Source organism: Musca domestica, unplaced genomic scaffold, assembly GCF_030504385.1.
Source record: "Musca domestica strain aabys unplaced genomic scaffold, Musca_domestica.polishedcontigs.V.1.1 3, whole genome shotgun sequence".
NCBI classification, from domain to species: Eukaryota; Metazoa; Arthropoda; class Insecta; order Diptera; family Muscidae; genus Musca; species Musca domestica.
The window spans coordinates 21,087,910-21,114,665 of record NW_026712299.1 but is presented as its reverse complement, the minus strand read 5'-3'; positions in this window follow the sequence as shown (position 1 = coordinate 21,114,665).

The following is a 26,756-nucleotide window of genomic DNA, read 5'->3' as shown; positions in this document are numbered from 1 at the left end:
CGAATTTAAAAGATACAAATGCTTCGGCATATTTTGTCCTTTGAATTTTGAAATATAATTATAATCATGGGGTGTATGATTGAATTTTCGCATAAAAACTTTTAATTGTTATGTGGAGCTCAACTAAATTGGAAAAGTGATGTAGGGTATCATAAAATCGGCACCGCCCGACTTTAGGACTTTCTTTACTGGTTTGTAATATCCCTGTTTAATTAATTGTCCACACTCAAAGAATACTATTTCCGTTTTTGACTATCAACTGAACGAAAACTATGAGAATATCAATCATTCGTTGGTATCAATCATTAAACTGCCATTTTTTAAATAGACTTTTTTGCTTCTTCATTAAAATTTTGACATTTCCATAGTCGAAACAATGCAAATGTTTGAGTCGATCTTTTACAGTAAGCTGATTAAACTGAACGAAACAGAAAATCAACCATCAAAACCAAATGAAATAGATGGATGATTGAGTAAATAAGGAAAGAATGCTGTGATAGAATCACAAAACAATTACTGACATATATGCGATTTGCATTAGAAAATCTCCCACCCCATACCATACGCACATCAGTGACAACGGATGTTTTGCAATTGTCTAATTGTGACAAAAGGCCAGGCCACAACCTACGACGACATTATCGAGTCATTTTATCACACTCGATCAAATAATTTGTATACATTTTGAAAAAGAAAATCTGAAAAGATTGTTGTGGACTCCGATGCATTGCGTTTATACTGTCTTATTACCCCAAAATATGAACGTCGCCTCATAGACTGTACGTCTGGTTTCTCTTGTGGCAGGAAAGTTTATCTCAGATCATTATTTCAAAAATTGAATAAAACAAAGAAAATAGCTAGTGACAATCTGAAGTTGTTGCATCTTCCCTAAATGACCACAACCATTTCTCATTTAAATTGTTCTATTTTTCTTCCTATAATTCTTGGCAAGCCGTCCTTCGGCAGTTGTCGATTTCTATTTTCATTTCAATTCCGTTTTGATAAAAAAAAAAAAATAAATAGTTCAGTCATAAATTAGAGCTAATCAAATTTGATCTATTTTATATGGCCACTGTAGAGGAGAGAAGAATATAGAAACAAATGTTAAACAGTGTTTACAAAGTGAAAAAAAAATATGCAAAAAGGGTTAGAAATTTAATTATACCCTACACCACATAGTGGTAATGGGTATTATGTCTTTGTGCATTTGTTTGTAACACGGAGAAGGAAAAAAGGGACCCAAAGTTCCTTTTGGTGATCAGCATAGAATCACATTTTGAGTCGATTTATGCATGTCCGTCCGTCTGTATATGTATTTTTTGTAAAAAAAAAATGCAGATTGCATTTATTATTCGATTGTGATGAAATTTTCCAAATAACATTTGTTTGGCTCAAGGAAAAACCCAATTAAAATTGGTGAAAATCGGTCCAAATTTAGACATTGCTCCCATATATATCTTTATCCGATTTTAGGTTTCTTGTGCACAAAATGGCTAATATCAGTCCAAATCCAACTGAATTGGGCCGCAAGCATATGCTTCAAATTTGGTGAAAATCGGTTCAGATATAGCTATAACGCCCATACATATGTTTCATCCGATTTTGGTGTTTAAGTCCCTTACATTCGTTATATGCACTCCACAAGACTGATGTTCGGCATCAGATACAGACTAGCAAGTCATAGATCAAATTTTATCAAGTTCAGTTCAGATTTGGATATATCTCCCATATATATCTTCTTCCGATTTTAGGTTTCTTGTGCACCAAATGGCTAATATCAGCCAAAAGTGAGTGAAATGTTGCACTTCCGAGGGAATTCATTCTAGAAGTTAACATTTAAAACATGGTGAAATCGATTCAGATATAGCTCTATCTCCATATATATGTTTCATCCGATTTGGTGTTTAAAACTCCAACTGATTTTTTCAATAATTACGGGGAAGTAAGCAGATTATAAAAGTAGAGCAAAACAAGTAAAAAAGTGGTAAGTTCGGACAAGCCGAACTTTGAATACCCTCCACCATTTGGAACGAACACACCACAAGGAACTCCTTGTGTGGATTTTCAGATAATTCCATTGAAAAAAGTGGCTAAAATCATAAAAATACCGAATGTCGGGGGTACCGTTATATGGGTGCTATACGATATCATTAACCTATATAAAGAATTCTCTGTCGGGGGGTAAAGTGCTCACAAAAAAACCCTTGTGTACAATTTTCGTTGAAAATTGTGGCTAAAATCATCAAAATACCGAATATCGAGGGTACCGTTATATGGGGGCTATACGACATTATGGACCTATATAGATAATTCTCTGCCGAGGTATAAGGTACCCACAAGGAACTCCTTGTGTGGATTTTCAGGCAATTCCGTTGAAAAATGTGGGTAAAATCATCAAAATACCGATTATCAGGGGGTATAGTTATAGGGGGGATATACGATATCATGGACCTATATAGACAATACTTTTTCAGAGGGTAGAATCTTCACAAGGGACTCCTTTTGCGGAATTTCAGACACTTCCATTGAAAAATGTGGCTAAAATCGGCAAAATACCGAATTAGGTGGGGGGGGGGGGGGGGTTATCGTAATATGGGGGCTATACGATATCGTGCACCTATATAAATAATTCTCTGTCGAGGTATAAAGTACCCACAAGAAACTCCTTGTGTGGATTTTCAGACGATTCCGTTGAAAAATGTGGGTAAAGTTATCAAAACACCGAATATCGGGGGTACCGTTATATCCCCCATATACGATATCGTGGACCTATATAGACAATTCTCTCTCAAGGAGACAAATCCATTAAAAAATGTGACTAACATCTTCAAAATACCGAATATCGGAGGGTACCGTTACATGGGGGCTATACGATATCGTGATCCGATATAGCCCATCTTCGAACTTGACCTGCCTGCAGACAAAAGAGAGATCTGTGCAAAATTTTAGCTTCCTATCTTAATTCGTTTAGACTGTAGCGTGATTACAACAGACGGACAGACGGACGGACAGGGCTAAATCGTCTTAGAATTTTACGCTGATCAAGAATATATATACTTTGTTGGGTCTAAAATGATTATTTCGATGAGTTACAAACGGAATGACGAACTTAATATACCCTCCATACTATGTATGGTGGAGGGTATAAAAATACGACACATGTATCGGGGTTTGAAAAGTTTACATCGAGAGGATAAATTCCCAGAGAGGATAAATTCCCACCTCTTCCACACTTTTGGAAATTTTCGGATTAAAATTCCTTGGAATCCGTTCATTGTAGGTATATAGTGTCTTGCGGAATATTGTAGATAAAAATAAAAAAAATACTTTCGTTGAAAATTAAAACCCCAAGCAAGTCAAATTTTGTATAATGTCTTTCTGTATTATGTCTTGTTTTGTAACATAGAGAAGGAAGGGAGTTGAACCCAAAGTTCCTTTCTATGATTTGGCTATTTCAGAGATTAACATAATGCCTGCAATTCCGTTAATAAAGCAGAGAAAATGAGATATACCGCTGATTTATGAAAGGCTCAGTTGACCGGTTGCAAAGATGTTTCTTTGTAGCATACTGTGTTTCTTTAGCGTAGTTCGGGTCCATAGAAAGCATGAATTTACATAATTTAGCCACGTGGAAAAAAATATTTGTATTGCATTATTGACGAATTTGTAATTATTGCAAAGAAAAATCTATAAATCTGATGTACCCACTGTCCATATCTATGTTACAGAACATTACAGATGCCATAAACCCAGGCCAGACAGTCATATTTTTCCAAAAAGACACAATGGACCAACATAGATATTTATCATTGGAAAATCACACAATAATGGTCCAGTATGAGAAGGCGTATTTACCCAAACACAGACATACTCAACTTATGTGAAAATAGTCTTTGTCATGTGACAATGACTCCAAATGACATCGGACATACTTCTAGACATAACTACGTTTGTGCGTCGTATATCTTGATGTGTATAAACGCATAGTGACGTTGGTCAAGAATTGAAGAAAGTTCAGACAACAATTTTTAGTTTTCTTTTGCAGACTTTCCTTACACACTTACACAAATGTACATATATACATTCATTGTTTGTTAGACAGACAACACATTGTAATTCCAACAAATTATATTGTTATAAAAAAAGTTCGTCGTATGTATGTACGCCAGTCTCAAATATGGCCACCCACAGTTTACAGTAAAGCTGAAAATATTATGTTTGTAATCAATAAAATGAACATTCGAACTTGCACTTATACTTTGTGCAGATGTCTGTACTTATGTATGTTATGGCTGTGTTTGCAATTATAAGCAACACATTCCGCCAGTCAATGTCTTTCTCACTCACGTAAGAAATGAGTGGTAATGACCTCCATTAAAATGTTAAATGGCAGACAATTATGATTATTATAAACGAGCTTTAATTAGCGAAGAAGTTGTCATAACACCGTGATGTATAACAAGTAAAAGAGCAATAAATTCGGCCCGGCCAAAAACCACCTCCACTTGGAACGTAATAATTTTTTTTAAAAATAAAATCCGTTTAAAATTCTCTTAAAAATACCGAATATGACCGTTACGTTGGGGTCCATACGAAGATGTGGACCTGCATAGACAATTTTCTGTCACAGGCTGTAGTACTTATTAAGAACTTCAAATACGAAATTTCATACAATTTCGGTGACTATTGTCGAATATCGGGGGTACCGTTGTATGTGGGCTATACTATATCGTATATCAGAAAAATTTTGTGGATTTGCTGACTTCTATCAAAATACAGAATATCGGGGGTACCGTTATATGGGAGCTATACGATATCGTGGACCGATATAGCCCATCTTCGAACTTGACCTGCCTGCAGACAAAATACTGCAAAATTTTAACTTCCTATCTTTATTCGTCTTGACTCTAGCGTGATTACAACAGACGGACGGACGGACGGACGGACAGAGCTAAATCGTCCTAGAATTTTAAGCTGATACTTTGTTATGTCTAAAATTATTCGATGAGGTACAAACGCAATGACGAACTTAATATACCCTCCATGCTATGTATTGTGGACGGTATAAATAAATATACGTATGTATTTGGCATAGACATTAATTTTCATATTATTCAATATTTCTTAATCAAAACTATATAGGGAGGTATAAAGGAAATGATGTGAAGAACTGAGAAAATTATTTGATATAGACGAGATTGGGGAGAGTCTAGACAAACGTTTAGAAAAGGAGAACCGAGTTATATGAAATGCGACTACCTTAAAATAATTTAACCATGACATAAAAGCTAAAATATTGAAGAAATTTTAGATGGGCACTGCTATTGACACATAAAAGTGTGTCGGTCAATTATCACAAACATGAATAGTACAATTTTTTTGGATTTCTTCACTAAAAAGCAAATGCCAAAATTAAAAAATTTGCTGCAGTTCCATGAAAGTGTCTACCGAGTGGGCATATAAATCTACCCATTTACATATAATAATAACTGCCAACATTTTACAGAGACACAAGAAACTACATTAAAACCTTGACAACGGAATAAATAAATGTTATTGTATTGTATTGTATTGTGCGGCCAAACACATACACATTGTAAAGTGTAAATGTATGTATACTCACAATCAAAATATATAAATTAAAGTTTTTTCTTCAAAAAACAAACAGGGAAATACAAAATTTAACCTTTTAACTGTGGTATGGCTAAAATATATATTTTGATGAGCATTGATAAAACAAAAAATATATGCGAAAACAACTTTCAAAGTCTTGGACCAAACAAGAGAAAGAAAACAACACAGTACAAACAAAGAAACAAACACCCACTCATCATGCATAACATTGAGCGTACAGACACCTGTTCTCACCGAGTTATGGATAGTAGTTGTTTGAAGAAAGAATCAAAATCAATTGGTACACAAAAACAGTCTTCAAAATACTATCCACTGTTATAGCCATCCATAAATAAGATTCAATATTTGAACACTGCATACACTGATACACACATTGATCCGATGGTTGTAATTGGTAGATGCTGTTCTTGAAATACGACATAGAATTGTATGTTTGGTGTTTGCATAGGCAAGCTATGATTCAATTGCTATTGAGATTTTAGAGTATTGCCGCGCATTTTATTAGATGGAACAAGTAAAAAAGCAGTAAGTTCGGCCGGGCCGGGCTGTTAAAATACCTATTATCGGAAGGTGCCGATATATGGGGGGATATACGCTATTGTTGACCTATATAGACAAATCTATGTCTGGGGGTAAAGTACTCAAAAGGAACTCCTTGTGTGGATTTTCAGATAATTCCATTGTGAAATGTGGCTAAAATCATCAAAATCCCAAATATCGGGGGTACCGTTATATGGGGGATATACGATATTGTGGACCTATACAGACAACTCTCTTTCAGGGAGTAAAGTACTCACAAAGAATTCCTTGTGTGGATCAACAGACAATTCCGTTTCTGTTTTATGCTGAAGTATCTATTACGAACTTCAAATACCAAATTTGGAACGATTCCGTTAAATAATGTCGCTAAAATCGTCAAAATACCGAATATCGGGAGGTACCGTTATATGGGGGCTATATGATAACTTAGACCTACATGGCCCATTTAAAAACTTAACTTGCCTACTGGCAAAATATATACCTGTACAAAATTTTAGCCTTCTATCTCAATTTGTTCAAAAGATAGAGTGATTACAACAGACAGACTGACAGACAGACAGACGGACATGGCTAAATAGTCTTAGAATTTTACGCTGATCAAGAATATATATACTTTGTTGGGTCTGACATGAGTATTTCGAGGAGTTGCAAACGGAATTACAAAATTAATATACCCTCCATAGTATGGTGGAGGGTATAAAAATTATGAAGTTATTCCAACACTATGAAGAAACTTAATTAGTATGCTTACTTCAGATAACATTCATTAAAATCTATTAAATATAGCATCTTATTAAACTGCTAACTGCTGCTTGAATCTGTAAATTAATTTTATAGACATATTCAAGAATATATTCAAGAATACAACAATGTGATAAAAAAAATAAATAATTGCTATATTAATAAAAACTGCGTTTTTATACCCTGCAACACTGTGATAGTATTATAGGTTTGTTCCTAGACCAATGATATTATATATCCATCTTCCTATATTGCCGAGTGGAGTCCTAGCAGACGAACAGAAGGAGACACATACCTCTATCCGTCTGTCCATGTTAAACTGAAATCACGCTACAAGTCGCAATTGTGTTCCGACCCATATGAAATTTCCAAATGGAGTTAGGGTTACGGTCAGAAAAGAAGCGTATTGTTGAAGACGATGATCGCTAATCGAAATGACGAACAACTTTTTTGCTGATTTTGCTGTCGCTCTTAAGGTCACAATTATAATCCGATATAATTCCTGAGCTTACAGTCTAACACTGGGCTGTAGTCTATCATTTTGGATGGTCTTCGGGTGGTCACAATAGCGAATATTGGAATGTACCGTTATATGGGGACTAAAGTAAAATATGGATATCAACCATTCTATGGAAATGTTTTTCTGTCCGCTCTGTACACAAACCAATTTATAGCAAATTCTGTTGAAAACCATTACTCAGTCCTCCAATTATTTTAACTCGTATTGTATCATTAAATGTAAATGTTACTTTTGTAACGTTATGTAATAAAAGACAGATGGAGGGTATATTAAGTTTGTCATTCCGTTTGTAACACCTCGAAATATACATTTTAGACTCCACAAAGTAAATATACTCTTGATTAGCATAAAATTCTATGCCGTTTGTCCGAACGAATTGAAGCAGATTGATAAAGTTTTACTCAAGTGTCTGAAGGACTTTTGGTATTGAAAATGGTTTTTGTTTTTCGTATAGTCCTCATAAAACGGTACATCCCAACATTCGGTATTTCGATGATTTTAGCGACATTTTGGCATTAGAAGTTCGAAATGGATACTACAGCCTAACACAGAAAATTGTCTGTGCAGGTCCACGTCTTCGTATGACCCCCATATAACGGTATCTCCCGATATTCGGTGTTGTATGATTTTAGCGACAGTATTCGCCGGAATTGTTTCAAATTTCATATTTGAATATTGACTTATGACAAAAAATCCCTGTGCAGGTCCAGATGGTGGTATTGATTTTTACTCGGTATTTTTAAGATTTTAACAGAATTTTTTAAAGAATTTTATATTTTTGAAAATTGCCAAATTCGTTCCAAATGGTGAAGGGTATTCAAAGCTTGACCGGGCGAACTTCCAGCTTTCTTACTTGTTATTCTTTCTAATTTTGTCATTCCATTTGAAACAAATCAGAATAGTCGTCTGTGAGCCTTTTACGTAAATAAATTCTTGATTATAATATAATTTTTAGCCTATTCAGCAATGTTCATTTATCTGAGATACAATTCTTAATATATATACAATTCTAACATTTTCCGATTCTCTGTATTTTAGCCTCAATTTTTTACTGACTCAGATGGAATTTCACCAATACGTAAAATCTATATTCGCAAAAGCTTGAGCTGTCTTTAACTATCTATAATTTGGGGTTCCTGGATCTCAAAGAAAATAATTTATACTATAGAAAAATTTCCAATCTAAACTCACAATTCGGTGTAGTCCATATATGGTGGCAGCTCTTGAAGGTTGCAGTCGCTTCGTCTGGTAGTGTAGAGGACAGTCAGTTAGACAATCGCTTTATTCATTTTGGCCAATAAAATCTAACCTACTTTTATCGGGCATTCAAGAAACTCCCAACCGTATCATTTTAAAGACGACCATATGGTCCTATAGCTCATATGATAGGATAGAACCAGTAGCATCGTAGAGTTGTGGCTTCTTGTTACGCACTCAACTCTGACCTAATGTTATCGGGAATATTCATGAATCTGAAATATTATATTGTTCTTACAACTGCAACAGTCTGTGTGTGGTAAAGTCTGTTATCAACCCCATATTAATTGTTAAGCTAGACTTCCATGATCTGTGTTCTTATCTAATTTAAAATTGAAATGTCTCTGTCAATTCAAAGACAGTCCATCAATGTTTGTTTACACTACATACTCGAAACTCCGGCCCATCTTCCCGTGTGACATTGGGAAGGGGACTTACAGTGCAATGAAGTAAATTCGTGCCTCCATCGAGATAAATGTTGAAGATTTGTAAAGCGGATGTGGAAACCCCCAACTGCTTGCTAATGGTGATCACCGCGAATCTCTTAAGTCTCTGTTTCTGAATGTAAACATTTTGAAACACAAATGATACCAATGACACTCGTCAGCAACTGATTCTAATCTCTCTTTTCCTCTCCAAAGCAAGTGCAGGCGTGTCTAACGTTATGCATTATTTGCATTGCTGTCGCCGCTGTTGCTGCCATCCAACCGATATTGGTGCTGATGGAGATATAGCATAAATTTTGTCTTGTTGCTCCACAACAAGTATGCCGAAGCCCACAACATTTATTACTCATGAATTTATGCATGTACTTTGTACACATGTCCAATTTTGTCTGTACTTCAATATAATTATACAATTTAAATGATCAAAAAAATAAATTTACAGTTCGAGGAAGGGTACAAGAAGGATTTATCAGAAACTGGAATAATAAAATATGATGGATTTCATTCAAAAAGAGGCTAGTCTCCACCATCAAATTTGTAATGTAATGCTTTTAAGTACCTTGAAATATTTGTCGGAGACTCCATAAGTTATAATATGGTTCCTCTCTCTGTCAGTTCGCCTGTCTGTTGATATCTAGATTAAGCAGAATATTTTGTATCTGGAACAGAAATTTGCCACAACAGTTATTATTTCTAGAATGATATATAATGATTTTTTTGCATATTGAAGGTTTAGGTTCACACTTCCAAAGTGATCAACTGTAATTTTAAAATTTGTCGAAGTCCCACATATAACAGCATTCGTCATTTGTCATTCCGTTTGAAATACCTACACCACAAGGTGGTCAGGTTATTATGTCTTTGTGCATTTGTTTGTAACAGGCAAAAGGAAACGAGTTGCACCCATAGTTCCTTTTGATGATCTGCATAGAATCACATTCTGAGTCGATTTATGCATGTCCGTCCGTCTGTCCATGTATTTTTGTAAACAATGTACAGTTCGCATTTATCGGTCAAAATTTAGATATAGCTCCCATATATATCTTCGTCCGGTTTGCCTTTTATTGTGCACCAAACGTGTAATATCAGTCCGATCAGATTGGCTAAATTTTATCGAGATCGGTTGAGATTTGGATATAGCTCCCATATATAACTTCGTCCGATTTACATTTTATTGTGCACCAAACGTCCAATATTTGCCCAAATGAGATGGAATTTGGCACATACGACCGAATTAAGTCTAGAAGGTAGTATGCCAAATTTGGTGTAGATCGGTTCAGATATAGCTATAGCTCCCATATATATTGTTCATCCGACTTGTTGTATTTATTACCCACAGCCGTAATATGCACACCGTAACAACGATATTCAGAGAAATATATCAAATACAGCTCAGAAATATTTTTGCCAAATTTTATCGAGATCGGTTCAGTTTTTTATATAGCTCCCATATATATCTTTATCTGCTTTCAAATTAATTTTGCACCAAATGGGCAATTTAGTCCTTTGAATTTTAAATTATAATATAATCATAGGGTGTATGATTGAATTCTCCCATAAAAACTTTTAATTGTTATGTGGAGCTCAACTAAATTAGCAAAGTGGTGTAGGGTATCATATATTTAGGATATATTTAGGACTTTCTTTACTGGTTTGGTTTTCAATTTTCGTTTGTTTCTTGTCTTTTTTGTCGCTGATGGTGGCATTCAACAAAAGACATTCATCTGTTGTTGTCCGTCATTGCTGGATCATTGAATAGACGATAAAATCAGCATTTTCATTTCTTTATTTGTATTGTTGAAAAGTATTATGTTCTTTCATTCCAATGATGTGGGATGTCATTTATATCTGTTTTTTTCAAAGTAATTTTATTATGAAAAGATGATGTTTCTTTTTGCCTCCCTTCTTTCTCAAGCCTTATTTTATTTTTTAACTCTGTTTTCTTTGACTTTTTGGGATTCCAAAAGCCATTTAAAAAGTGAATCTGGCGTTAGTGGTTGACAACTTGGTATAACAAGAAATCTATTCTTTTTTATGAATTTCAACAATATTTCATTGTTCACAAATTTGTATCTTTAAAGGCCAATTTTCTTCAATTTCGTCTTGTTAACATCCCACAAACATGATTCGCCTTTGTTTCTCTTACTCTGTTTCCGTTTTTGCGGCAACACTACACTTCCTATGTCAATTATTTGTTTAACAACGAAATTCACACGATGATTTTTTTACACTTCTCTGTTTTTTTACACGAGGGTTGTTTTGCTTCTCTATTAAATTGGCCCTCAACACATTTTAGCTATGGGATCTATAGATGACATCGTTCAATCATTTATTTTAATTAGCAACAGTCTTAGTGGTTGTTTATTATCCTATGTTTTTCACTTCGCCCATGAAAACGTAGAGTGATGATGAATGATGCTGCACAGTGTTTTGATATATAAAGATGTTTACAAACTGGTTTACTGTCGTAAAGATTTTATACCCTACAACACTATGTGTTGGGGGTATTATAAGTTTGATTGGGCCAAAAATTATGTAACAACTCGAAATATTGGTTTCCCATATAGGAAAGTATATATGGATCTTCCTTGCTCGCCGAGCTGAGTCGATCTAGCTATGTATTTCCGTCCGTCTGTCCGTCCGTCTGTCCATGTTAATTTGTAATCACTCTACGTCGCAATTATTGCCAGATCTTCACGAAATTTAGAATGGAGGTGGGGTTAAGGTCAGAATAGATCCCTATTTCTTTTGGAGATTATCGCATAATATTTAGGGGTTGCAGTTGCGTGGGGGTCGCAATTATGGACCAATCGACGCGGAAATTAGCGTGGGGCTAGAGCTTAAGGCTGGGCAGAAGCCTTCCAATTTTGATGGTCATCGAATAATATATAGTGGGTGAAATAGACTATAACATTGGTGTTAAATAAAAGTCAAATTTTTCATTAAACCGCGAATATTTTTATATATACGCCACAAAAGATTCTACATAAGATCCTATCAAATTCATGACTTACACTCAATAGCAATGCTATCTTCTTTTATCACAGTCAACCGCCGAAGAAAAAACGTTTTTTTTTAATATGAATGAAAATTATAAACGTTTTTTTACTCAGACTGAAAATCGTTTTCAAACCACTGTGAATTTTCCTCTTTTCAAAGAACCGTACATCTCCTTTTTATTGGTGACTCGTAGTAATGATAGGGTTTCATCAATTCCACGGGTATCATCGCAATATGTTGTCCTTGTCGATATAATATAATTTTAGCTAATGTTTCTTTATTCTTCAAAAAATCGTCGTTGTTGTGCATTTTGCATATTTCTTGACACCACCTCCTTCCATGAGCGTTAAAGGATACAAGATGGATGTGTTTATAACGTGTGACGAATTTTTCTTTATTTACTTAGTTCAGATTTTTTTGTCTATGCTTTTTTTGAAAATCATCCTGATGCTCTTGACACTTTATTAATGGGAGTTTGTTTATTTTTGATTTTGTTGTTCTTTTTTATACTTTTGCCTTCCTATGGATGCATTTCCTGTAGGGATATATCGTGTTTTTTATGTGTTGTTTAGATCTTGGGTTTAAAACTAATAAGTCATTTCATAAGTATCTACTTGAGTTTGCAATTTCAACAACATGAAAGAATATTGTTTTTTTTTTGTTTTCCTCCTGCAGATATGGTAGGTTGTGTGGGTGTATGTGCGTAAAAACCACCGTTGTTGTTTATCCCATGTGCTTTAAACTGTCAAAAGCAGAAAGAAATATATAGATTAGAATAAGACTAAATCAAGTATGGAAAAAACTTTCATTAATTACAGTGTAAGGAGCTATTTGTCTATGGTATCCTTACAAATATATTGGTTTAGTAAAAGGATAGAATTTTGTGAGTTAACTGAGATCAATGTTAGTAAAATACAATATCAAATCAAACTTTACATTTGTAGCAAGGAGAAAGGTCCCTTCAACTCACTCTTAGCACCATTTACGAATCAGCCACAATTCATTTACGAATCAGCACTTTCAATCTTCCAAACTTTCCAGTCGAAGGGGCCGAAATATTTTGCGTATATCTTAACGTTGAGAGAACATCTTAGGCTTCATTTATTCCAATAAATAACGAAAAGCCCGACAACTTATTTTGCCAAAAATCCAAGAAAATTATAAAGAGCAATCAAGAATAATGGCACATAAATGTAAAAATAAATCAAAGAGCCCCTACGAGAGATAATAAACAACCAAAAAACGCCAACAATTGTCACCAACTTATGACTGGCAATATGTTGAAATGATATTTTTATTCAGATACGGTTCTACAGATATCAAAGTACAAAAGGAATAAAGAAGAAAATAATAATCAAGAAACACAAACAAAGACATAAATCTAGAACAAATAAGTATGCACCAGAAATATTCCCATTCTTTCCTTTCTATGACTTCTAAGAGCAAGTTTTTATTCCTTTTTAAATTGTAAATAAAATGGTGCCATGCTGGAACAAAAAAAGTTGGCTTACAACCCACATTCTTATGTATTCATACATTTGAAAATATGTTTTAGTTATTTGAATGTTGCACTGTAGGCGATTGTTCATGGAAAATAGGACGTATTTTTAGAATTTCTAGCCAAATAACTATTATTTTTGTATGCATTTCTTTTTCCTCTATGTATGTGTTTCTGTCCGATTTTCTTAATGGTATGTTTCAAAGCAATGCATAGTTTATTATTTGTTATTTGTTTCAATGTATTTCATACATTTTATTTAACTTTCTTTTTCTAGTCTTTGTTTATTGACCCTTAGCCTTAAGGTTAAGGAAGACATGTTTATTTTATGCAATCAATATTACAATAAACGCTTTCATAACCCATATCTCTTAGGACGAAAATGGTGTAAAGATATTTATATGCATTACAGTACATTCGCCCCCTCTCTATGTCCAAATTTAGACTCATATATATGACTTGCTTTCCTACGATATGTGGCTAAGTTGTTGTAAACTCTAATTTCATGCGAGATTTCGTCTCCTTTAGTTTATATTTGTGACCTTTATAAGGGCTGCAAAATCAGGAATATTCTTAGTTGTTGTCACGATATATATGACCGATACCAATGAAATTCAGAATGTGTGGCGGAATTTTGTTACAATAATAAATGTGTCAAATTAATTGGAAATTAGTTCTCGATCGATTTCACATATTTGACGCACCAATTTCAATGAAATATGGAAGGTGTGGCGGAATTTAGTGTAAAAGTAAATTTTTTAAAATTATATTTAAATCGGGTCAGATTGGGATATGATTTTAATAAGAACCATTGACCCACAACGCCTTAAGCTAACACTAAAAAACAAAACAACAATTAATTAGAAATTCGCTCATTACGGGGAAGTATTTTGCTACCTCGAATTCACTAATTGCAATAGAAATGCCACTCAACTTCAAAAGATTGCAGTTTACAGCACGCTTGGTATTTGCTATGAAATAAATGAATCCGAAGGACAAACCCTTCGTGTATGTATGTCATGTTACTGCGTTTCTAATGGTTTTGTATATTTACGCATTAAAGTAGTGCAATATTTTTTTTTTTAATTTTTAAATTTGTTTTTTTTTTTTGAACCAACATATATTCGTAAATAAAATTTTGAATGCATATAAAATCAAAAGGGGTAGCGAAGCGCACCGGGTTCAGCTAGTATGTATATGATATCCCCAACGTGTGTTGTAAGGTGAAAAAAATATCACAAAATGTACACTTCAATATTATAAGTCAAATTGAAAAAATAACATACGATAAAAAAAAAAAAAAAAAAACATTAAAGAGGGCATTTCGAATTGACAAAATTTGTCGAAATCGGTCCAGCCATTCTTGGGATATAAGCATTCTAGCTAACATCTCCTTCCTTTGTATATACACATTGTATATATTTCGCTATATATATTCGTTATATTTACTATCGGTATCTACGTAACGGTCAAAATTGAAATTTTCGTCTGCTTGTGATTTTGCCGGGATTAAATATATTCGCGGTTTAATGGAATTTTTGAATTTTATGTAACACAAATACTGTGGTCTATTTCATCCACAAAATATTACCCGACGACCATCCAAATTGGAAGGCTTCTGCCCAGCCATAAGCTCTAGCCCCATGCTTACTTCCGCATCGATTGGTCTGTAGTTGCGACCTGTAGAGCAACTGCAAAATCAGGGAAATTTTCAGTTTTTGGTCCATTTCAACCCCTAAATATTATGCAATAATCTCCAAAAGAAATAGGCTTCTATTCTGACCATAACATCACCTACATTTTCAATTTCGTAAAGATTGGGCCATAATTGCAATTCGTAGAGTGATTAAAAATTAACATGGACAGACGGACAAATTCTAATCTGAAGGGCGAAGGGATCGAACGAACGAATCTTTCACGGATCTGAAAGCCAACATTCACAGTGGAATAAAAATGTTGGTATTTTTCACAAAAAGTTAGGGTCTTGCACTTAATATTATCCGAATTTCGTCCAAAATGGTCAACTGTTCTAAACTCACAAAATTACATGACGATTGGTGTACAACTGTGAACAGTACAGCGACTACATAATCGGGTCAATTTCAACCCCTCAACAGTTTATACACATTTTCAGGCGACTACTAGTAGGTGCAACACACATTGTTGTGTATGATTATTATCCCACTTACTTCATCTAGGTAGATTCCTTCAAAAGTTAGAGTGATTACTGCTGGTGGAACATACAATAATATATAATATATTTACTTTATAGGCCCTTCAATTATTATTTCGATTAACAAATTTATGTCTGCCGTTTGCTATATTTTTCCAGAAAATTAATGAGAATTTGAATGAACCATCCTATTTATAGTATTTATAAACTACGCCATACTGTGATATTTATATTATGTCTTTGCACATTTGTTTAAAATATATAAGGAAAGAGACGAAATAGCCCCATAGCTACGTAAATTGATTTAGATATAGCTTGCAGATATTAGTTCCATTCGATTTTAAATTAAAACAAGTAAGCAAAGGCTACAGTCGAGCGGGGCCGACCGTTGAATACCCTACAACACTATAATAAACGATGCAGTTTATATAGGCGAGATACTCGAAAGAATTCCACAAGATATTGTGACAAATAATAAAAGAAAACCAGGTTTCGTCAGGTTTCGTTCTCTAATTTTCGAATAATAGCAACTTAAACTAATTTGCTCATTTCCAATTTATTGGCAGATGTTGCACGTAAATGGTCTTCCTAGATCTGGAACCAATATTTCCCAAAGACCTATAATCTCTCAGAAGTGGCAAAAGATTAACATTTATTATTGGTTTTTGACTAAAACGCATCTATATGAGACATTTGACTATATTCTTCAAAGAAATCAGCCTTAACGAAATAGTCAGAAGTGCGTCTTTCCTGTATTTGTGAATTCTCCAAAAAGACACTGGAATGGATATATTCGTATTTTGTCCACAAAAGTTGGCAAACTATTTCACACATTGAATATCTTTGAATGGCCATCCAAAACTATTTGGCTTTTGCAATGTCCGGTAACATCCATTCAAATGCGCGTGAGGATCGGGCGATAATTACGACTTGCTGACAATTTTGCAGTTTTTTTTGTCCATTTCAACCCCTAAATATATGGCGATTATCTCCAAAAAGAGTAGGCTTCTATTCTGACCCACATCTTATCCCCATGCAAAATTTCATAAGGATCCGGCCATAAATGCGATCTGTATATGATATCCTGATATCCTAACTACTTAGTTTTGTTAGCTGTAGAAATATTACCAAATGTTTAATTCAAAATGAAAATATACTAAAAATATAACAAAATTGAAAAAATATGGGAAAATATAACAAAATCAATATTTTCATCTTTAGAGAGATATTTTTACGCAATTTTTTTAGACGTTTTTTCTTTCCTGCCAAGAGGCCATTTTGAATTAATGAGAACTGTCGAAATCAGTTCAGTTCGTCCTCGACATATAAGAGATCCTTCAAGCTTATCTTCTTTGATAGTCATATATATCGCACATATTTTGCTATATATCCAATTTTATGGATGTTAACATCAATGTAAAGATCAGAAGTAACCTTGTCATGGCTTTGTGATTTCGCCGGGTTTATTTTACCCGCTAATTATTGTCCGATGATCGCTCAAATTGGTAGGTTTCTGCTCAGTACCAAACTCTAACTCCATGTAAATTTTCGCGTCGATTGGTTCATAATTGTGACTTATAGAGCAACCTCAAAATCAGGAAATATTTTTTGTCCATTTCAACCCCTAAGTATCGTGCGATCATCTCCAAAAGCAATAGGGTTCTATTCTGACCCTAACCCCACCTCCATTTTCAATTTCGTGAGGATCGGTTCATAAATGCGACCTGTAGCTTGATTACAAATTAACATGGACAGACGGACAGACGGACGGACGGACATACATATCTAGATCGACTCAGCTCGGCGAGCTAGGAAGACCCATATATACTTTCCTATGTGGGAAACCAATATTTCGAGGTGTTACATAATTTTTGGCCCAATCAGAATTATAATACCCCCAACACATAGTGTTGTAGGGTATAAATAAACTGGAATGTGGAACACGTGGATATGCAATGCAGTTTATGATCCCATTATATTTTCAATTACGTTGAGACCAGCGGACTCACGGTCAGCCCTATAATTTTCGTTTTAAAAATTTAAAACTAATTTTTTGTACTACAATAAAAATCGTTTCTTTCCTTGAAAGCAATCATCCCCCACAAATTTTAAATAAAAATAAAATATAATGGTCAGTACAAGTGGCATTGTACAAAACAGCACGACTACCACACCACCTACCCATATACCGTTATTTAACAAATAATGATTACAGCGAATAAAATAAGTAAAAAGAACATACTTCCTGCCGCGTGTTCTATTGTTCTAAATACAGATGTGCTCTGTTGCTGTTCCTAGTTGCACTGGCAATGCTCCAGACGCTGTTGCTCCCCTGCAACACGGAAATCCTGGTATTTTGTTGTTCATTGTTTTCCTATGCCCGAAGTATTTGAACTATTATTAGGTAGTCTGTAATTTACATCTTCCACCATACAGTGAAAGGTTTGCAAATGTAAAAGGGATTTTTGGTCTCATCCTTCTTTCTATCCAAATCTGGTAGTTAGCACAACAAAATTTTATCTAGGGTAAGTGTGCCTTAGTTCGGCATGTCTCAGTAGTCGGCCCTTTTTATTTTTAAGCCCAAATAAATGAAACTATTATAACTAAATATATTTTGTTTACTTCAAATATATTGTCAGCTATCTTTGTGCACAATTTCGCTAAGAAAAGATGATTTATTCTAATAAAAAATAAATTTTTGTCTGTGAAGGTCCTTAACAATCCATATTCTTAAGAAAAGTACAATAAAGACGTCGAATCAGTTCAACTAAACAAAAATATTATATTTTAATGAATGAATTTATTATTATTATTAATTATTCTTACAAAAAATTCGTATGCCGACTGTTGGAACATGCTATACCGACAATTAGCAAGTGGTGCCGACTACTGGACAAAAAGCATTGTTTTAATAAAACTACAAATTAATGAAATTTAATAAAAAGTTATTAAAACTTTATTTATTATTGCAAAAACTACACAAAATTTCGAATCTGAATAAATTAACTTTGAAATATTTGAAAAGTTCCACTCGGAATGGTAAGCGATTAAAAACGCGAAAATCATAAAAGTGCCAACTACTGGTACACTTACCCTATAACTTGAGGTTCAAAATTATTATTCCCTCTAATAAACTGATTGCTTAAATCTTAAAATTACTTGTTTTCATGTGCCATATATAATCCTTCAAATTTCCTTGTTTATTTTTTTAATACTTATGAAATTCCCAATTTTTTATACTTCATTTGAGGTTAGATTTAATGCACATCACCCGAAAAATGGTCCTGTTAGGGATATTGGAAATAATCTCGTTCGTTACAGAACATTTAGCAAACAATAATTCTAATTAAGACTTTCGATATTTATTTGTGTTGCCATCGAATCATGGTACTTCAATGCCAGGCTGCTGACATGCGCTGGCAAGTCATTGGAAAAGGTTGCATGTAAGCCCGACAATACATACATGTTAGCATATGTTCAATTCAATCACTACTTCCAAAGTGCGGCATGGCTGACTTGGCATTACACCCTTTTGTATTATTTCCCCTTGCACTAGCGGATGCTATTGACTTCTCTGCAATTAATATTTACAATGTGTGTGGTAGAATGAACAGAAATTCTGGATTGCGGCGAAGTTGCACTCCTTGAAAAGGGGCGAATTCTGTGGACTCTGTTAAAGCGGTCAACATCTAACAACTGCAGCGACAGCAACAAGTTAATCATTCATAAATAACAGGAATACAATTTTCTGATTTTTATACCCTACACCACATAGTGGTAAGGGTATTATGTCTTTGTGCATTTGTTTGTAACATGGAGAAGGAAACGAGATAGACCCATAGTTACTTTTGAGAACCTTCATAGAATCACTTTCTGAGTCGATTTATGCATGTCAGTCCGTCTGTCCGTCCGTCCGTCCGTCCGTCCGTCCGTCCGTCCGTCTGTCCATGTATTCTTGTGAACAAAATGCAGGTCGCATTTATTATCCGATTGAGATGAAATTTTCCAAACAATATTTTTTTGGCCCAAGGACGAACCCTATTGAAATTGGTGAGAATCGGATCAAATTTAGATATAGCTCCCATATATATCTTCATCCGATTTCGGGTTAAATGTGCACCAAATATCCACTATCAGTCCAAATTACCTGAATTTTGGCACACCCAACCGAGATCGGCCTAAAAGCAAGTATATCAAATTTGGAGAAAATCGGTTCAGATATAGCTATAGCTCCCATATATATCTTTCATCCGATTTGATCTTTAAGTCCCTCACATTCCTACTATGCACTCCACAACCGTGATATTTGGTACCAGGTATTAGATGGAGCACAGAGATAGCTGTTTTAAATTTTATCGAAATCGGTTCAGAATGGATATAGCTCCCATATATATCTTCATCCGATTTCGGGTTAATTGACCACCAAATGGCCAATATCAGCCCAAATGGCCCAAATTTTTGCACATATGACCGAAAGTAGCCTTAAAGCTAATACAACAAATTTGGAGAAAATCGGCTCAGAAACAGCTATAGCTCCCATATATATCTTCATCCGATTTCGGGTTAAATGTGCACCAAATGTCCACTATCAGTCCAAATTACCTGAATTTTGGCACACCCAACCGAGTTCGGCCTAGAAGCAAGTATGTCAAATTTGGAGAAAATCGGTTCAGATATAGCTATAGCTCCCATATATATCTTTCATCCGATTTGGTGTTTAAGCCTCTCACATTCGTAATATGCACTCCACAAGAATGATATTTGGTACCAGATATAAGATACAGCCCAGAAATAGCTGTTTGTAATTTTATCGAAATCGGTTCAGATTTGGATATAGCTCCCATATATATCATCATCCGATTTCGGGTTAATTGTGCACCAAATGGCCGATATAAGTCCAAATGGACTGAATTTTAGTACATCGGACCAAATTCAGCCTAGAAGCAGTTTTATCAAATTTAGTGAAAATCGGTTCAGATATAAATATAGCAACCATATATATGTTTCGTCCGATTTAGAATTTTAGTCCCATACATTCGTAATATTCACTCCACAACCGTGATATTTGGTACCAGGTATTAGATGGAGCACAGGAATAGCTGTTTTAAATTTTATCGAAATCGGTTCAGATTTGGATATAGCTCTCATATATATCTTCATCCGATTTCGGGTTAAATGTGCACTAAATGGTCAATATCAGCCCAAATCACCAGTCTAGAAGCTAATACGTAAAATTTGGAGAAACCCGGTTCAGAGATAGCTATAGTTCGTAAAATGCTCGATAGAATTAGATAGATTTTGATTTTGTACCAAATATCTCATAGAGCTCTGAAATGCCCTGTGTTAGCGGGAGAAGAGAATAACACGACCGTATCGTCTGGCTGTTGTTTCAATTCTAATTTTATTTTTAAAATATGTTCCTTACGTACTACTGAAACTAATCTAACTTAACCTAGTCGCAGCCACACAATTGTTCTTATCTATTATTAGATTTAAAAGAAACATTGCATGGGTGCTTGTCCCTTCATTCAAGTGGTCTTGGCTATCCACTGTACGCATCGATACTGTGTGTGTGGGTCATGACCTTTATTATCTTACACATTATCGTATGCGACAGCGCACAAGATCACTTAATTCTACACATGTGATATTTTATGACCGCTGGGAAACTGATAATTTGGAAATATTTATTTTTAATTGTTGGATTTTCCCAGCGCCTCAATCTCACTCAAAAGTATGTACAAAGTATTTTGTACATTCTCCCGGGCGGCTTAAATGTGTATATTTTTATAGTGGACTGTATTTTTTTTTTTTTTATAAAATGATTGGCACGAAATATTCAAATATAACAATATGAAATATAATCTATATATAAACATGTATATACTATGTAAAATAATATGAATGTCTCGTTAAGTAACCGCTTTCAGGAAACGACTCCATTTCTTTGCCCAGTCTCTCTTGTCGATACCGCCACCTTTATCTGCCGGCTTCATTGTCCATGCTGCCGATTTGATAGTCCATCGTTGCAGACTGTCATCATCACTGTAGAAAAGTATTGGCAATGGTTTTATGGTAAGTTTCGGTTTGTCGTCTTCTGTTTTAATGGCCATTGACGGTTTGCTATTGATTTCTTTCGGAACCGGAGCCAGAGAAATTTGTTCGGCTTTTCCCACTTCTTCGATGCGTTCTTTTCCGTTAGAATCGTTGTCGTAATAATTATATTCGCCGTAAATGTTGGGGCCTTTTGTGCATAACGGCTTTCCTTCTTTTGTCTCTTCTGCAACAAGATTATTTATTTCTTCTCTTACCAAATGTATATTTAGGTAGTCCCCATTATCAATCTTTTCGTTGTCATCGTAAAAATCCATTCGTTCTTCACCGAGTGCTTCATTGGTGGGGGCGGATTCGACCTCTGAATTTCCTCCATCATCTTGTTCCTCAAATTGAGGACTTGCCGGCGGGAAAAACTTCACAATATTACCTTCTAAGCAGCGAATCTGTTTTAGATTATCAGCATTAAGTCCCTCTCTTAAATTTGTCAGTTGTTTGGGCAGGTCATCTCTCTCAGCTTCGACGACTTGCCGCGCTCCTTCCAAACTAGCTAATTTTTCATTCATATTTTCTAACTTGGTTTCCAGATGTCGCACTTGACCTTTATGAACACGATATTTCTCTTCCAATTCTTCATCCTTGGCCCGCATGTTTTCTTCATGTTGGGCGAGCAGATATTTTTCGTGGGCCTTCGCATTTCTCAATATCCGTTCACTTTTTTCAACTTCGATTTTTATTTGAGAACGCAGTTTGATTACTTGCCCCTGCAGAGATTGTAAATTGTGTTCATAGGCTCGCATTTGTCCGTGCAAACCATCTTCCAATTCTCTGTCGTAATCTTCCTTTTTTTCTACGTAGTTTAATTGTCTGCTTTCTTCCAATTGTTCTTCCCAAGTTGAATAGTCACATTTTACGGAGAGCATCCATCCTAATGGAGGTTTCATCGACTCTTCGATTTCATCATCGATGTACATATCTGTGGATTTCCGACTCCGAGTTGTTAGAAGTTTCATTGCCGACAGTAAACACATATCCACCTCACATGGTAATGCATTCATATGGCTTGGAAGATATTTTTGGTATATCCTCAAGTACCGTCGTAACTGGTAATATGTATTTTCTACCAGTACTTTCCATGCCTCGACGTGTTTCACTTTTTCAAAGGTTGACGTCGACGTTAACACCTCGAAATAGTCTGCCAAAGTGGTGACAGCTTCTTCTATGTCTTTGAACATTTTTGAATGAATTTAAAATTTTTTAGATGGGACTCTTTGTCCTCTTTTCAAAACTATGTATATATATTTTTTTTTTATTTGGGACTTCTGTTGTCCTCTTTTCGTTTTATTTTTATTTTTGCCCCTATGGCTTTTTTTTTTGTTTTTGCCCCTATGGCTTTTTTTTTTATTTTGCCCCTATGGCTTTTTTTTTTATTTTGCCCCTATGGCTTTTTTATTCAAATTAGTCCCTTCGGCTATTTCAAAATGCCCCTATGGTCTTATATTTAAAATGCCTTAACGGACTTTGTTTTTTGTAGAAATTCTCCTCTATTTCTGGAGAATATCTATTTCTGCTTGTAGTGAGTCTCTTACCACTGGTGGGGGAAAACTCCTACAATTTTTTTTACGGCCGCTAGTTATTTCCACTTTATAAAAAAGTGAAGGCTCGATTGACCATGTGTTAGCGGGAGAAGAGAAAACACAACCGTATCGTTTGGTTGTTGGTTCAATTCTAATTTTATTTTTAAAATATGTTCCTTACGTACTACTGAAACTAATCTAACTTAACCTAGTCGCAGCCACACAATTGTTCTTATCTATTATTAGATTTAAAAGAAACATTGCATGGGTGCTTGTCCCTTCATTCAAGTGGTCTTGGCTATCCACTGTACGCATCGATACTGTGTGTGTGGGTCATGACCTTTATTATCTTACACATTATCGTATGCGACAGCGCACAAGATCACTTAATTCTACACATGTGATATTTTATGACCGCTGGGAAACTGATAATTTGGAAATATTTATTTTTAATTGTTGGATTTTCCCAGCGCCTCAATCTCACTCAAAAGTATGTACAAAGTATTTTGTACACCCTGTATAAACCTTTTTACGAGAGCTCTACTAAATATGCATAGTGGTGTAGGGTATCATATAGTCGGCCCCGCCCGACTTTTGAGCTTTCCTTACTGGTTTATAATCCACCCTGATTTGAATGCAGTCGACGGAATGCAAATTAAACGTTTAATAATCGCAAAAACAAAACGATACGACAGCACCAAATGCCCATTCATCATTTCGATGTGATTTGTGGTGTTTGGTTTTTGCATTTGTTTCGTATGCCCGTCCGTTCATTTGATGGATCCAATCCAGTGCGTCAGCTCACAAACAGAGAGCTAGTGAGGGTTTGGCATTTGCTCGAATGAAATGGTGGGGGGGGGGGGGTAAATCAAGTATTAATCAAACAAGAAAATTATAATTTTTATTAGATATTTTTTATTTTCTTTGGAGTTGAAATTGAAGTTGTTTTTGCTTTCATCGCTTTCCTTCGCAATAATCAGATTGAGCAGCTGACAGGCCAAACACGGTATTATGACTTTTCTACTCAGCGAATAATTTCGATTTAATGATGCATAACATGTGAACATGTGGACTTAAGCCACAAGTATATTCAATGCAAATGTAAAATGTTCGAGTTAAGAATGCATTTCCGCTGCTAACAAGTTCATATTTTTTAGGAATCTAAAAATCAGGCAATTAATTTGTTCATAGATTAAATGTAATTGGTGTTTCAAATATTGTACTAATTTTTTTATACCCTACGCCACACTGTGGTACAAGGTATTATGTCTACGTGCATTTTTTATACCCTATACCACAAGGTGGTCAGGGTATTATGTCTTTGTGCATTTGTTTGTAACAGGCAAAAGGAAACGAGATAGACCCATAGTTCCTTTTGATGATCTGCATAGAATCACTTTCTAAGTTGATTTATGCATGTCAGTCCGTCCGTCCGTCTGTCCATGTATTCTTGTGAACAAAATGCAGGTCGCATTTATTATCCGATTGAGATGAAACTTTGCAAACAACATTTGTTTGGCCCAAGGACGGACCCTATTGAAATTGGAGATAATCGGTAAAAATTTAGATATAGCTCCCATATATATCTTCGTCCGATTTGCCTTTTATTGTGCACCAAACGTGTAATATCAGCCCGAATAGTATGAAATTTCGCACATACAACCAAATTAGGCCTGAAAATAAGTATGCCAAATTTAATCGAAATCGGTTCAGATATAGCTATAGCTCCCATATATATTGTTCATCCGATTTGTTATTTTTGTCCTCCGCAGCCGTAATATGCACTCCGTAACAACGATAGTCAGGGAAATATATCAAATGCAGCTCAGAAATACCTTTGCTAAATTTTATCGAGATCGGTTCAGATTTGGATATAGCTCCCATATATAACTTCGTCCGATTTACCTTTTATTGTGCACCAAACGTCTATTATTTGCCCAAATGGGATGGAATTTGGCACATACCACCGAATTGAGTCTAGAAGCTAGTATGTCAAATTTGGTGAAGGTCGGTTCAGATATAGCTATAGCTCCCATATATACTGTTCATCCGATTTGTTATATTTGTTACCCACAGCCGTAATAGGCACTCCGTAACAACGTTATTCAGTGAAATTATCAAAACAGCTCAGAAATATATTTGCCAAATTTTTTTGAGATCGGTTTCGATTTGGATATAGCTCCGATATATATTTTTATCCGATTTCAAATTAATTGTGCACCAAATGGGCAATACAAGTCCGAATTTAAAAGATACAAATGCTTTGGCATATTTAGTCCTTTGAATTTTAAATTATAATCATAATCATAGCGGGTATGATTGAATTCTCCCATAAAAACTTTTAATTCTTAAGTGGAGCTCAACTAAATTAGCAAAGTGGTGTAGGGTATCATAAAATCGGCCCCGCCCGACTTTAGGACTTTCTTTGCTGGTTTGTAACATAGAATCAGATTCTGAGTCGATTTATGCATGTCCGTCTGTCTGTCCGTGTATTTTTGCAAACAAAGAACAGGTTGCATTTCTTATTTGACTGAGATGAAATTTTCCACAAATCATTTTGGCTTCCATATAGAGTGTCGTCCGATTTCATAAGTATTGTGCACCAAATGCGTAATACCAATCTGAATTAAATGAATTTTAGCACACAGGGCCAGTTTCAGTCCAGAAGAATGTGTGGCAGTATTGGTGAATATCGGTTGAGATTAATATAGGGCTCCTATACATAATTTCGTCCCATTGCAATTTTATTGTGCGCCATACGTGTACTGTTCGTTGAAATAGAATGGATGTCGGAATGTCCGATCGAATTCCGTCCAGAATCAAGTACCGCAAATTTGGTGAAAATCGGTTCAGATATAGCTATAGCTCCCATAAAAAAATAAATTAGTAATATGCACTCCACATACAGCTGAAAAATACCTCATCCAAATTGTATCGATATCAGTTCAGATTTGCATACAGATTCCATGTATATCTTCAACCGATTTGACGGTTATTGTGCACCAAATATGCATCAGCCCAAATTGGATGATTTTTTGCACGTTCAACTGAATTTATCTTGGAAGCAAATACAACATTTGTTGCAACTCGGTTGCATTATATCTATTTTTATACCCTACACCACAAGGTGATCAGGGTATTATGTCTTTGTGCATTTGTTTGTAACTGGCAAAAGAAATCACATTCTGAGTCGATTTATACATGTCCGTCCTTCTGTCCATGTATTTTTGTTAACAATATATTACCCGATCCAGATGAAATTTTCCACAAATCGTTTGTTTCTCCCAAGGACGAACCCTATTGAAATTGGAGATAA